The sequence below is a fragment of the Homalodisca vitripennis genome, unplaced genomic scaffold (assembly GCF_021130785.1).
Source record: "Homalodisca vitripennis isolate AUS2020 unplaced genomic scaffold, UT_GWSS_2.1 ScUCBcl_5299;HRSCAF=11960, whole genome shotgun sequence".
NCBI lineage: Eukaryota > Metazoa > Arthropoda > Insecta > Hemiptera > Cicadellidae > Homalodisca > Homalodisca vitripennis.
In genome coordinates, this window is record NW_025781421.1 from 21,517 (window position 1) to 36,166 (window position 14,650).

Consider the following 14,650-nt stretch of genomic DNA (forward strand, 5'->3'; position numbering starts at 1 on the left):
TTGAAGGGATTTAGCTGCTTCACAGGAGAGGGATATAACACAGGACTTCCCTTAGACATTTTGCTTCCAGCTTAACTTATAAACTTATACGTTAACGTTAGTCTTGTTAGTATAGAGAAGGAATTTGTTTGGTTTTATATATTTAATATTTTATTTTGATACTATAAAATCAAAACATAACCTCAGCTTAACACAGCACAACAACACACTGAAGGAAGAAGAAACTAGCAGACGATACAAAGACCGGTTCGAGCCAACGGCTGTGGAATAAAGATCTCGCGGACCACCGATATTAAAAATCTGTTTTCTCACGCATAAATAATTGCCAAATAGTCGTCGTTACAATAGGATTTATTTTTAAACGTCACATTTTACAACGGGGCATTGACAGTTCTAATCGACATTTATTTACGTAAAATCGCGAGACATAGAACAGAAAACTGTGATGATAGGCTATCGTTCTATTGAAGAGTGCGAATAATTGAATTCGCTCTGAACGAGTCTGAGATTTTCTGTTCACTTACGTTAAACCTTGTGTATCACATCGATCTCTACCAGCGCACAGTGAGGGCGCGGGTAAGATAAAATTATAAGGCGATACCACAACCCTGGAATAGAACACAGCACGACTGCACTTATCAGGGCAGACAAAAAAAGCGTTTATACCGAAACACCTCACAAGCTAAACTAAGAACTAAATAATTTGGAAATGATTTTTTTCGTGGACAATCAAGATTATGAAGTGTTTTTGAATGAAATAAACATAAACTATTCTACAATTATTCTTAATGCGATTTGTAATATGCAGGAAAAGCCTAGTTTCGGAACTGTTGGTATCAGTATAATTATTACAATAAAGAGAAATTTAAACATATTTTGTCCTATAATGAATAATATCTTTAATAAGTCGCTTGAGCAAGGAATATTGCCTAATAAATTTTATGATTGCGTGTGTTGTGCCTATTTGCAAGGCTGGTGATGAGTATGAAGTATCTTTGTATAGACCTGTCTCTCCTAAATACGATGGGTAAGATTTTTGAAGGGGTCGTTAAAAATAAATTACAGATTTATTTTCTTGATGGAGACTTGTTTTCAAAAAATCTGTATGGGTCTTTGCCTGGTAAAGGTACAGATCTGGCCATACAAAAACATGTGGAAAACATAACTCCATCAATGGATGAACATAAGTACATCGCTGCTGTGTATTTGGATTTTAAGAAGCCTTTTCATTCACTCGATATTGAAATTTTAATTGGCAAGTTAAAAAAATATGGGAACAGAGGTATTTTTTTGGATTGGCTTATAAGTTTTTGTAAAGGCAGAAAACAAGTAGTTAAGATTAATGGTGTATTAAATTATGTGTTGCAATTACAATATGGAACAGCGCAAGGTGGTGTTCTTGGCCCTTTGATATTTTTAATTTTTATAAACGATTTGTTATTATTTTCATTAGATTCTTCTATTTTTGCTTATGTGGATGACACAGCACCGGTATGCTTCACATTTAACAGAGGTATTCTAAGCAGAAATTTAAGTAAGGATATGGACATAATATTAGATATTGTATATTGTATAGCTAATTAAAAATAAGCTGCTGATTAACTCGACCAAGTCAAAATGCATTTTGTTCTTTGATTATGAAAAATCAAAAATTAATCTCCAAAACAGAGTTGATTTTAGGTGTCATGAGCATTTGTGTACATATTTATGTGAATTTAATAGTATTGAAGTTGTACAGTAAAATACACCAAATACTTGGGCTTGCTCATAGATCAGCACTTGAAGTGGGACTCACACGTAGGCCTCTTGAATAGGAAGTTGAGGAAAATTAATTACAGCTTGTTTCACACGAGAGACTTTTTTTAAACAAGACCAATTAAAACAGGTATACAGTATATTGCATGGTGTGAAAGCACTGTAAGGTATGGTATCATTCATTATGGTGGTACCTACCCAACAATGCTACAATCTGTAATAGTAAGTCAGAGACATGCAGTCCACAATGTGTATCAAATTACAAAGGTTGGTCAGATGAGTCATTTATTTGCTGAAAAAATAACTTAACTTTTTTTTCAATTGTATTCATATAGTGTTTTATAGTATGTGTTCAAGTACTTAAAACAATTTAAAATCAAGCAGGCAACTAGAGAAACTAGATCTACACACAACATGCAACTTTTATTGCCAAATTTGAAGATGAGAAGTGTAGACATCAGTTTAGTTACTTGGCTCCAAAACTATTTTATGCATTGCTGCAAAAGTCATGGTGATGACTTGTATTGGGAGAGGAAGTCTAGATTTAAGACGAAAATACTACAATTTGTAACTTTTGATAAGCTCAACAAGTAGGCCTGCTTGTATGATTCAAAATGTGTGTGTGTGTGTGTGTGTGTGTGTGTGTGTGTGTGTGTGTGTGTGTGTGTGTGTGTGTGTGTGTGTGTGTGTGTGTGTGTGTGTGTGTGTGTGTGTGTGTGTGTGTGTGTGTGTGTGTGTGTGTGTGTGTGTGTGTGTGTGTGTGTGTGTGTGTGTGTGTTAGAGGTTTGTTATAGTTTTCTGCTCAGCATATCTGTGTCTACTATGCATTTTGTTCGTTGTTTATTGCTAAGGGAGCATGTGTATTGTGCCAGCTGGGCTTCACAGGGACTAAGTGCGTCACGATGTGTTTTGGCGGTGCCTGATCAGGCAACATCGGGGGAACCCGAGGGCATGAGCCACCTGGTGGCCCAGTGCAATGCGCGTTTGAAGATTCAAACCATAGATGGCAGAAGTGCATATTACCTCTGTGTTTAATTTATTTCCGTATAGTATTTATAATATATTTATGTGTTTGTAGTTTTCTGGTGTCTGGTAAATTATAAATATTTACTGTTGATTCCTGTTATATTTATATTTAATCGTTATTGCATGATATTCAATTTAAATTTTATTGCGTGTTTGTTTATATAGTATATTGCACGTTAATCTCTTTATATTTTATTGTTTGGTTTGTTTAAAAAGTTAAAAATATTACGAATTAGTTCATATAAATTAAAAGTGATTCGCTACAGACTTAAATTGTAATATTGTGAATAGGTGTAAGGGAGTTTCAATGTAGTATAAATGTGGTGTACAACTGAGAACTTTCACAAGACTGCCAGAGATGAAGGAATTATATATTTTTTTTAATGTATGAATTTTTCCCGCATGCACTCTTGTGGTGCATGAGGACTGTAAACTATCCTGTATTATTATTGAATTCAGATTTTGTGACTAATCGAATTGCCCTTGCAAACCAGAATCTCAACATTTGCGGTTAGTGATGTGCCGCTCCTGGACATCCATAAGGTTGCCTAGATTTAAGTGGCAAATCGGTTTTTACTATGCTCAATCCTTCTAGCTTATACAAGGTTGTACCGTAAATTAGTTAATTAAATTTCATACAATGTAAATTTCGCAACCTAATCAGCCAGTATAATATAATATTATTTTACATCCAATGTTCCGGAACTAAATTATTGGGCGGAGTAACTACCTAATTGGCACGCGTATGAATTTTTCTTCTAGCCCTTTGTAGCAGCCCAACTACGTAACCGATCTGACCTCGCGTGCTTTGTCCGTAAGTAAAATTTATCTTTTCGTATTATTAAATTAGCCCTTTGATGCCAAACGTATAAAATGAATGTAACGTAAAGTAAAGATGTGAATAGTAAAGTAACTTACCCTTGAAGATCTTTTATTTGCTTGATGGAGATAGATAAAGGTTGTGGCGTCGTCCTTATGGCGACGAGCACGTTGTTATAAATAGTAATTTTTATCATTAAATGGCTAATACCGTCGCGAATTTGTTTTAGGCGAGTTTACGTAGCTGATGTATCTCACGTGTTGTTTGAATAGATGGCTACCACTTCCCAACTCTACTCCTCTTCTAGAAATAACCGTTCTTAGACTACAGCTTCAATGTCTCGTGCCAAGACGCCGACACCCGGGTTGTGAGTCTACCTATTGCGAAGGGAAGTGAAATATTATTATTTTGTAAAGTAAAACGTCGTACGCATAATTCAATAGAACATTGGATATTTTAGGCCCACCTAGAAGATATACTTTTTAGTTATTATATTCTAATTGGCAGCAACGTGGCATTACATAACTTTTCCTTTACCATCTAAAAGTGGTGCTTTTAAGTTTTCGTAATTAAACTGAACTTATAAGTAAACTTTGTATTTCTAGTATTTATTACTACGACCTCAGAAGTCACCACCCCCATGTGTTATCGTCATACGGTACAAGGTATCCAAAAATCCATTAGGCAAGTGATAAAATGGAGAGAAATCCCAGTGTATCAAGTATTTGTTTCTAATTTGACAGAGTGTAACTGTGAATTCGGAGAGAGAAATAGTGTTCCATAGCATTTACTTGAGTGGTTTGTTATTTTTCACAAGCTAGGCAGACTGAATAAAGCCGGAACTTTTTTGAAATCATCTTTGACGCCATCATAGATGACAATACCTGAGGGATTTTGCTCCTTTGGGAAAGTGTAACGTGTCTATAGGAAGGTTAATTTCTATAAACAAATTATTAAAAATACCATTTTCTAAGGCTCTTAACACATTACCTGATGTCATTTCTCGCAGTGGAAGGAACCAAGCGAATTTACTCATATCTTCTACAGCTATCAGTATATATTGATATCCCTCTTTCGTCTTAGGAAGTGGACCATAACCATCGATGTAGATCTTCTCAAATATTCGGCTTGAAGTGTTTGAGTGGAGTGGCATCCCGGGTCGTTGGTACATTCCCTTGCTAGTAAGACAGGTTTCACACTTTCAATTTCTTTCTTGACGAACTCCTGCAGCTCAGGGTGATAAAAATTAGCACATATTTTTTTAAGGTCCTATTAATTCCCGAATAACACCCCACTTCCTGCAATGTATGGTGATATTGAAATACGGCCTGAAATAATTGTTTATGTAACAGAATTTTTTCCTCTCCCTTCAAGTTATTTCTATACATAATAACTCCCTTTTTAACAAAATAACATAGTGAGTTACACCCTTCCTTTATGTCTCTCCACACTTCCCTACAAAAATCATCTTGTTTTTGATGCTCCAGTATGTCTTTAAACGCACAAGGAGTACTAATTAAATTGTTACATTTCATTTTATTATTTTCCATAACACTAACATCGCTCAACTTCTGATTTATTTTACCCCTCTTCTTGTTACCACTCGGTTCATTGTTAGATTGAGCCTCTATATATTTTTCTAACTGCTGTAACACCTCTCCACCCCCCTCTTCACCATTACTGAACAATCTACTTAAAAAATCAGCTACTTTATTGTCCTCACCTCTAATGCGTTGGATATTAAACGGCATAGATAAAATAACTTCTGCCCATCGCCCCAGTTTATTGATTTTCTTGAAATGGGACAGGACCCAAGCTAAAGCCTGATAATACGAAAGTCACTAAGTCGAATTTTTGTATTTCCAAAAACTTCTTAAAATAATTTAGACTGCACACAACACTTAAAGTTTCTTTCTGATATGTGCTAAGCCTTTCCTCAGTTTCCGTGAATTTTCTGGAATAATAAGCCACTGGTTTTAAATTCCCTTCACTGTCTTTCTGTAACAACACACTACCCATGGCTTTATCGCTGGCGTCACAATGTAATACAAAAGGCTTGTTGTAGTCAGGAATAGCTAATACAGGAGGATTACTTACAGCTTTTTTTAATTTCTGGAACGCCTCTTCCGCCCTATTATTCCACATGAACGCGACAGACTTTTTCCTGAGATCATTTAACGGGACCGCAATCTCCGCATATTTTGGTATGAATTTGGCAAAATAGCTAGCCATACCTATAAACCTGGCTACACCCTTTTTGTCTTTAGCCCTCGGACATTCCTGCATAGCAATAGTTCTATCTGGATCTATCTTCAGCTGGTCTTCACCAATTAAATGTCCCAAAAATTTAATTTCCTGGAAGCAAAATTTAACCTTTTGGGCCTTTACTGTTAAGTTATTATCACGTAAACGGTCTAAGACCATCCTTAAATGTTTAAAATGGTCTTCTAGTGTTTTAGAATACATGATTATATCGTCTAGGAAAGCCAAGGTACAGTTATTTTTAAATCACCTACCACTTGATTCAGATAAGCGGTAAGTACCCCAGAACCAATTAGAAGTCCAAACGGTATTCTCTTGTAGCGATAAGACCCAAACGGTACACTGAAGGTAGTCAAGTCTCTACTGCTTTCGTTTAATTCAATCTGATGGAAAGCTGACGATAAATCGATTGCAGAAAAATACTTATGCCCCTTTAAGAATGGATATATTTCATCTAATTCACTGAGTGGATAAGCTACACCTTCCAATTTATCGTTAAATTTTTTATAATTAATGACTAACCTTTCACTTTTTCTATCTTCTTTCTCCACTAAAAATGCCGGACTTGAATAGTTGCTTAAGCTTGGCTCTATGATTCCCTGTTGTTCTAAATCCTTAATGATTTCTCGCATTTTTAATAATTTAATTGGGCTTAAAGGATAGGGTCGTGTATATACCGGAGTACTGTCTTTAACCTTCAATTTGTATTGAAAATGTTACGCTTTTCCTATTTTGTCAGTAAACACACTCGGATATTCTTTCACTAAACTGTTCACTTGATCTTTCACTGTGTCCACACCTATGTTAAAATTTATATTAGCACTCAAATTTCTAACTATATTGTGATTATTTAACTTAATTAAATAATTGGGTTTAAAGTCAAAATAAAACTGATTTCTTTTTAAATCCAGTAACATTCCAGTGTCTTTCATAAAGGTAGCACCTAATATAGCCTGTTGTAGCAAATCCCTTATAACTAAAAATGTTATCTTCCAGCTGAATTTATTAATCTTTATTTTCACATTGACCTTGCCTAAATTCAACATTTTCTTATTTTGTGCACTAACACATTTAAGCTCACTGGGAGCTAATGGTTTAGCTACCTTTAGTTCCACTAATCTTCTATACAGTCCCTCACATATAATGTTTCTGTTGCTACCACTGTCCAGGAGTGTTTTAACTGTTAAATATTTGTCAAACTCTAGATTTACACTAGGTAAATCAAAATTCTCTTCCTCTTTTTTACGTTGGAACAAATGGTTGTTAATGGCTGATTTTAATTGGGGGCTTAATTTTGCATTAGGATGTTTAACATTCCTGTTCTGGGAAAGTTCCGATCTATCCGAGGCCTTTAAGAAACTTTCCCCATTTACAAGTTTTTTGGAGCTTGGACATTAACATTACGCCTTGAATTCGTTTGATTCATGTTGCAATTACGGGCAATATGACCTGCCCTCTTACACACGTAGCAAATTACACGCTTATCGCTTAGCTGGTTTTGATGGACCTGCACTTCCGGCGCCTAGATTGTTGATAAGGTCGGTCATTCCTCCACATATAGTCTGCATAGGAGACATTTTGTATTTTTATACAAATTTCGTCTAGTTCACTAAACTTAGTAGGGTTTCCCGCAAATACCAGCTTATTTCTAGTCTCAGGATTGATTCCCACTTTCACAATTTCTACAATGTCCCTTTCTTCAATATCAAAACACAATAGCTTTACATTTTCTTTCACGTCAATAATGTAACTGCTCAACGTTTCATTATGTCTTTGAGGCCTATGTACAAGTTCAAATTTTAATCACTCTAAATGGGTGAAGGGTACAAAGGCACTTATTATGTTTTGGTGCACTTGACTCACTGTATATCCTAGCCTTTTATATTCTACTACTTTGTTCAACAAAGGGCCTGTGCAATTACCCGTGATAATCTCTAATATCGCCTTATCAGACAATTGTGTCTCCCCTTCAATCTTCAACAATACCATTATAAATTCCAACAATTGTATTACATTTAATCCATCATATATTTTTAAATTTTTCAAATATCTCTCAACCGGGTTAGCTAATTTTCCAAAGACAATAGAGTCCCTATCAGGCATGAACACTTCATTTTCAACTCGCTTCCTTTCACCCTCTAGACTACCTACTGAAGGTACATTATCTAATCACTCTTCTAATTCCTGATTACTCTCAGAAAGTTTTCGAATTGCTTTCGAGGTATCTTCCTCATTAATTTGTGATTCTTCAAACTTGGCTAACGCTAACTTGAATTTTTCATGTAACTTCTCTATCACCTTACTCTTTATGACTTCGGGTTTGAAAACTCTACTCAAAATGTCTAACCTCCTCTGCCAGTGTTTAAGTTTAGACTCACACCTTAAATGTCCAATGTATTCTTTAATTCTAGGCTTTCTTCTAAACGTTCACTCAATACATCTAATTGCTCCTTAACGCTTTCTATTTCGTCCTTATAATTGATTTTCCCTTTAATATGTACAACATGGGGCACTACCTCTAACTTAATAAGTTGTCTTAATCTTTTTCTTAATTCTACTACCACAGAACCCGGTTTAGGATCAACACCCCTAAGTTTAACTTCAAGTAACAGTTCTTCTTTACTAAGTAGGTCCACTTTCATCGACATCGTTCACTAATTAAAGTTCAGTACCGTTCACAAATGTCTTTATATTACTGTTTATTCCTCACAGAAATGTTTAATGAAAATTAATTTATCAATTAGTTCGGAATATTATACTGTTAAAGTCGATTCACCATGCCACCACCGAACCAGGCACTGCAGTTACCAGGCACAACAATAACAGAGTAAACCAATTTAATGTCCGCTCAATTATACAAAGCAGAGTGGCGCAATTATGTAACGTGTCTATAGGAAGGTTAATTTCTATAAACCAATTACAACCTTTTTGTTTTAGTATAAGAGCGATCAAGTGAGTTGTAAACTAATAACCCTTTATTTTAACAATGCACAAGTTCCAATGGAATCCAATAATTATACTCAGTATAAATTAATAGCAATTTTAATTGTAATCAACACCAATAATAGAGCAACGCCAAGCTATCTTTTTTACTTTTAATTTATTCTCACTATTTCTTATACATAAGCCATCCAATGTTCAGATGTCCAGCCTTAAAATTAACAATCGATCAAATCTTTCAATTATTTTGTTCTTCAAGTTCTCAGTGCTAATACTTTCAACACAAACTCAAAAGTAAAAATCTTAATTAAATTTCAAAATAAAATAATCTTCTTCAAATATAAAATGAAACAAATAATAAAATAAGACTTCTTCTCAAAATAAAAATCAAACAAATTAAGGTAATATTAATATTTAATATAGGAACAAAGACAATGTCCAACCAGTTAAACTCAAAGTTGTATCAATTACTAAGTACTTATTTCCAGTTAATTTCCAATTTACAGGATTATCGAATTACCCAGAATAATCTGCTTGCCTTTGAATATTAAATTTAGGAACTTGTAATATATATATATATATATATATATATATATATATATATATATATATATATATATACAGGATCTCAGAAAATCAAATAAATTTTCTTTATCAGTGGTCTATTCCTGATTTAACCAACTTGAACAGGAAAATACCATCAAGCAATTTTCTATTTGAAATGTTAAATTCTAACTTTTCACAGTACCTCACACATTTCCAGATGACTTCACAAACCGAAATAATTTTATTGATTAATTAAATGTAAATTTAAACTTTAAATTTTGAAAAGAATTTAAATTTAAACTCAACCTTCCTACCGAAATATCTACACGGCAAGAGTAGGCTAATCACTTCTAGCACGAACTTCTCTCTCTGAGCACACAGCAAAGACTGCCCTGAAAAAACCCACTTGAATCAACCGGAAGGCTCTCGAAGTACCTCCCACCATCCAATCAACCTAAAGTTGGCGAATCAAAATTGACCAAACACAATGTCTGAACTGGAGGGGTACCTATCCAACCCAGACCTGTATCTTATGGTCAATACCTAGAGACAAAAGGAAGCTTCTAGGCATTCCTCGAACCCGAATCAACAAGATATTCAGCACTGCTGGAAGGATCACAATTCTTACAATTCATTTATATTAAAAATTTAAAATTCTCTTATTATAAATATAAATATTCCTATAAATTATTAAACAATATAGGAAGCATCCTATAGAAAGAAAGGGTGACACCCTTGGGTATTGAACCATTGGGTTCTGAGAAAGGATGGTAAATTTTGAATCGGCTACCGACAAATAGAATAAATACTGACTGATTATTCATGTCAGTTGCTTAAATATCAGGTATTCTTAAACCCTTTTTGGACGTTCGTGGGTGGCATTTGGAGCCAAAATTTCCTTCAATGAAGTCTCATAACAATGAAGAGAGAAATGATAGTAATTATAAGACATATATAAATTGTGCACCATCACTAAAAAAACAATACACGTATTAAAATTGTTTATAAATTAATTATCATTCATTTAATTCTTATTACAGCAATGAAATAATAAATTAATAAATACATAATGAAGAAAACTTTCTGATTTCTTATATGGAATCAGTTATTCTGATATTATAAATAAATAGAAAAGATACGTTTGAGTTTAAATAATTACATGCCAGTTTACACGTAACTTATAAATACTATTGGTGAAAATAACACTACTCTTAATTCCTATGTTAAACTAATAAATATCATTAAAAGAATAAAATGAAGGAGAGATAATTTTCAGAACAGGTTACTAAATTGTATGAGACATTGCAATGACACAATTGGTTTATTGTTAAGTGCAATTTATCACATTAAATATAGTCAATAGGATGATTGAAGTGGTATTGTAGAATCAGATGTCCAGAATAATCATAGCAGGTGGTAAGTAATTCAGCACATTCATCAGCAGCTTACTGTAACATGACCACAGGTCGTCACTCACGAAGTTCCTAAATTTTGGCCATTTTCCATAATCCAAATTTTTTAATTTTTGGAAAATTAGAATTAATCATCATTTCGGGGGACATTTTTTTCAAAGCGCTAAATAAGGAGCAACTTGAAATCTGACCTAAAGGAAATGCTTGAAGATAAGGATGTGCATTTCTTAGACTATTTATACCAAATATTACTGAAAAGAATCTCACTTTCTATGTACCTGTATATCAACAGTTTTGGTACCCAATATCATCTTTAATTAAAGACTTTGTTACTTACAATATCAGATAAAACATTTCCTGAAGTAAATTTATTATATTTGCTCTGAAACACTCCATCGCTCAACTTTACCAGCTTTTCTTACGTCTAGTTACAAAATTACTCGTTTTCTACTATAAATACAACAAAGTCCTCGTAAGTGAAGTTTTTATTATGTTTCCCTATTTTTAGAAATACCATGAATGGTTGTGATTAATAAATTCAAGTTTTAGATTGCAAAACGGATGTTTTCGAAACTTGCTTCATGGGGATATTTTGGTTCAAGAAAAACGTATCCAATATCAGTTTTACAAATTACTCACTCACTTTTACAAAGATGACTTTCGGCCCTGATCACAACCCGAACTGTAGTTCACCTTTGTCCTGAAGTTGAGTCATAGAGGTCTTATTTGGCTTTTCAGGATACATGAATTCTCTCTTTAGCGTATAATGCGTCTCGTCTGTTTGAGGAACTTTGATTTTGTAGTCACCACACAGGACAGTTTGATGTTCATCCGCGTGATTTCCATTGTCATTTCCCATACGGGTGGATTTTGGCCTGATCACGACGGCACATAAAGAATGTACAAAGACCCTTTTATGGATATAGTTTATGACAGTTAGGAGTTAGAAGTTAGGCATCCGAAAATCCATTGGTTAATTAAAACGAGTAGAGAGAAATCCTAGCGTATAAAACCGGCTATGTAAAAGGCGACTACGTTCCATATCGTGATTTTATAACTACAGCGTTTCCGGTCTGAAGATGAATTTCAGTGAAACGTAAAACTACGGTCACTGCACGAAACGTATTTTTCTAGTTTTTTTTTTTTTAATTTTAACAGGTAATTATATTATTGGAATATGAATATAAAATAAAAACTTATGTTTAACGCATAAGCTTTATTTTTGCATTACTTTTATATGTAATATGTAATAAAACGTACATTGTGAGGTAGACACCCATAACTGAAAAAGTATAATTCAATAAATAACAAAAAGTAAGATTAACAGGTTTCTATCATAAAGAGATATTTCTAAAAACATCATACACAATTTCGGAAAGGTTTCAAACTCATATTGACCTATTTATACTGCAGACTTCATTACAATTTTGGATATTTCGACATTACCAGAGTGTTAGGTCTAGATGGCTGGACTACTATTACGTATTAGATACCAACTGGCCGGTCTTCGCATCAAAATAACCCTTACCAGAAAGAACGTACTCTAAGTGTGGGTATTAAGGTCTTAAATAATTCAAGTTTTAAAACTCACAAATGATTCGCGCCACATCTCTGCAACCTCTACCAGTATATTTTTTGCCCTGGAGGGCAGGGGGGTGGTGTGCGATTTGGACCATTAATGACATATGGATCATTGTATTCCTCTGCATCCACATTTTGGTAGGCGTCTGCATCCACAACTAACGCAACGTGCTGGTCTGGTACGTCCAAGAACTGTGGCAATCCCACTACTAAGGTTGAAGACAGGAGAGTGAAGATAACGAACCCACAGATTATCTTCATTTTTAACTTCAGGAGTCAACAGTTTGTACTGCTGAAGCGTAGCTCAGAGGAAAATCAGTGAACTGAAAAAATACCAAAACGTATGTCTGAACCATTACTGGTAAACTGTGTATCAAGCGCCTAATTCTTCTAACACAGTCAAATTTCCTGACAGGGACAAAATAACTTAAATGTAAACTTCAAAGAGTGATATAAATGTGAAAAAGACACGCCACAACAGACAAATCAAAGTGTAAATAGAGGTAGGAAGGGGTAAAAAGAATCTCAGAGAGCATTTATAGATAAACCATCGTAGTTTTATCAGTGTGTTATTAAAAGAAGTGTTATTAAACTCAATCCTAAAAGGTTACACCAATTCTAGCCTAACACTGTTGTTACCTGGGCTTTTGAATAAAGAAATACGACTTTACGGCATCAAGTCGAATATCGATATGCTCAAGAGTAAAGACTGTTAGAAACCCGGGAGTAAAGTACAATTTATAAAATGAGTGGCAAAGTTCTTGCACTAATAAACGAGTTTGATGTGTAAAAAAATAAGGAATTTAATATGTTTGGAACTAAAATAAAATAAGATGGTGCAAGCAAACGAATATATACTCGTAATTAAAATTCATTAACATCGATTTAAACCGTTATTTCACGTTAATTATCCAGCTCGCTGTTTCTTAAAACTGCCTGCAGATGGGCTGTATTATGTAACAAGTGCAATGTCAAACATATTTTATAGACGTGGTATTATTAGAAATTCATGAACCCTTTTTGACCTGTTTAACATATATGACATTTAACTATAACTTTTGCATTCGTTCAGCTCGAGATACGTCGAAAAGAATAAAGCTTTCACGTAGGTTACTCGTATTTAGTTATGTTTGGAAATGTACATCAACTTTTAGAATTGAATCTTGTTCTTCCTACAACACTTCCGTCAAACAACTCTTGACCAATTGAGAAATGTGTTTTAGTTGCAAATTTAGGCCTGTAGTTAATATCTAAAATTAATCTTATCGTTTGAGGCATTTACGGGTTACAGCACCTTACACTAAAAGTATGTGCCGAATATGTACAAGCATTTTCATTTCTGACAAATAAATAAAAAACTGCGCAATGCAAAGAATAGTGGATTTCCTTTCTTTAATATAACCCCTCAAAACAAATTTTACTTTTAATCTAATATTTTTAATTGAAACCCATTATTACAGGTACAAGTGATTAGATTTAAGTTAAAATTATCATGGAAGTTACGCGGTAAATTATCCTATATTAAAACTTACTCAGAGACAACGAAGCTAGTTGGATAATTCAAGTTTGGGTTTTCAGTGCTTTATATACACGTACTGCACGTGTGTGTGTGCTTAATAATGATCTATAACCGATTTACTACCGTTCAACATCGTTTATTCTCTATGCAAACAGTTTATTACTAAAAACCTATTTAAATAATAATTACTATTAATAAGTTGTTACAGATCATTCACTTTTTGGCATTTCAGTTGCGACAATACGATTAATAATGTTTTATTCAGATTTTTATATGCACAATTATTTATAAAACATAATTTTGTTGGATAAATTAAAGTGTAACTGTGTAAAGAATATTTTCAATGTCCAACTAAAGGTGAAACAGCAATGGTAAAACGGTAAATTTAAAAGCAAATAGATCGTTTCCTATTCTGAAACTGCAATAAATAATTGATACAAAGCTAAGTGTATTGCCATGAATGTGCAGTGCAGTGGTGTGTAGGATATTCACTATTAAAATATCACTATGTTCACGCTCACTGTGCGTACTAACGTAACGATACGTGGAAATATTAACAACCGAATATGGATTATATATATATATATATATATATATATATATATATATATATATATATATATATATAATTTGTAGTAAATTACTTTACAATTAAAACAAAGTGTTTTAAAAACATTGGCACTATATTTCGGTGAAAACCGTCTTCAGGTGCAAAAATTGTATAAAATATAATATATAAAAGAAAACAGTACAAACGAAAGTAAATAAACAGTGAATAAGTAATCTTAT

The 14,650-nt window shown here is 33.6% G+C and overlaps 1 long non-coding RNA gene across 1 annotated transcript; it reads right to left on the reverse strand.

The window, feature by feature from the left end:
- Positions 1-10,651: 10,651 nt before the first annotated feature.
- LOC124373321 lies at positions 10,652-14,121 on the reverse strand. Its single transcript, XR_006923423.1, has 2 exons — positions 13,875-14,121; positions 10,652-12,665 (listed from the first exon to the last, which is right to left on the reverse strand). It is a non-coding gene; the product is annotated as an uncharacterized LOC124373321 (long non-coding RNA).
- Positions 14,122-14,650: the final 529 nt, after the last annotated feature.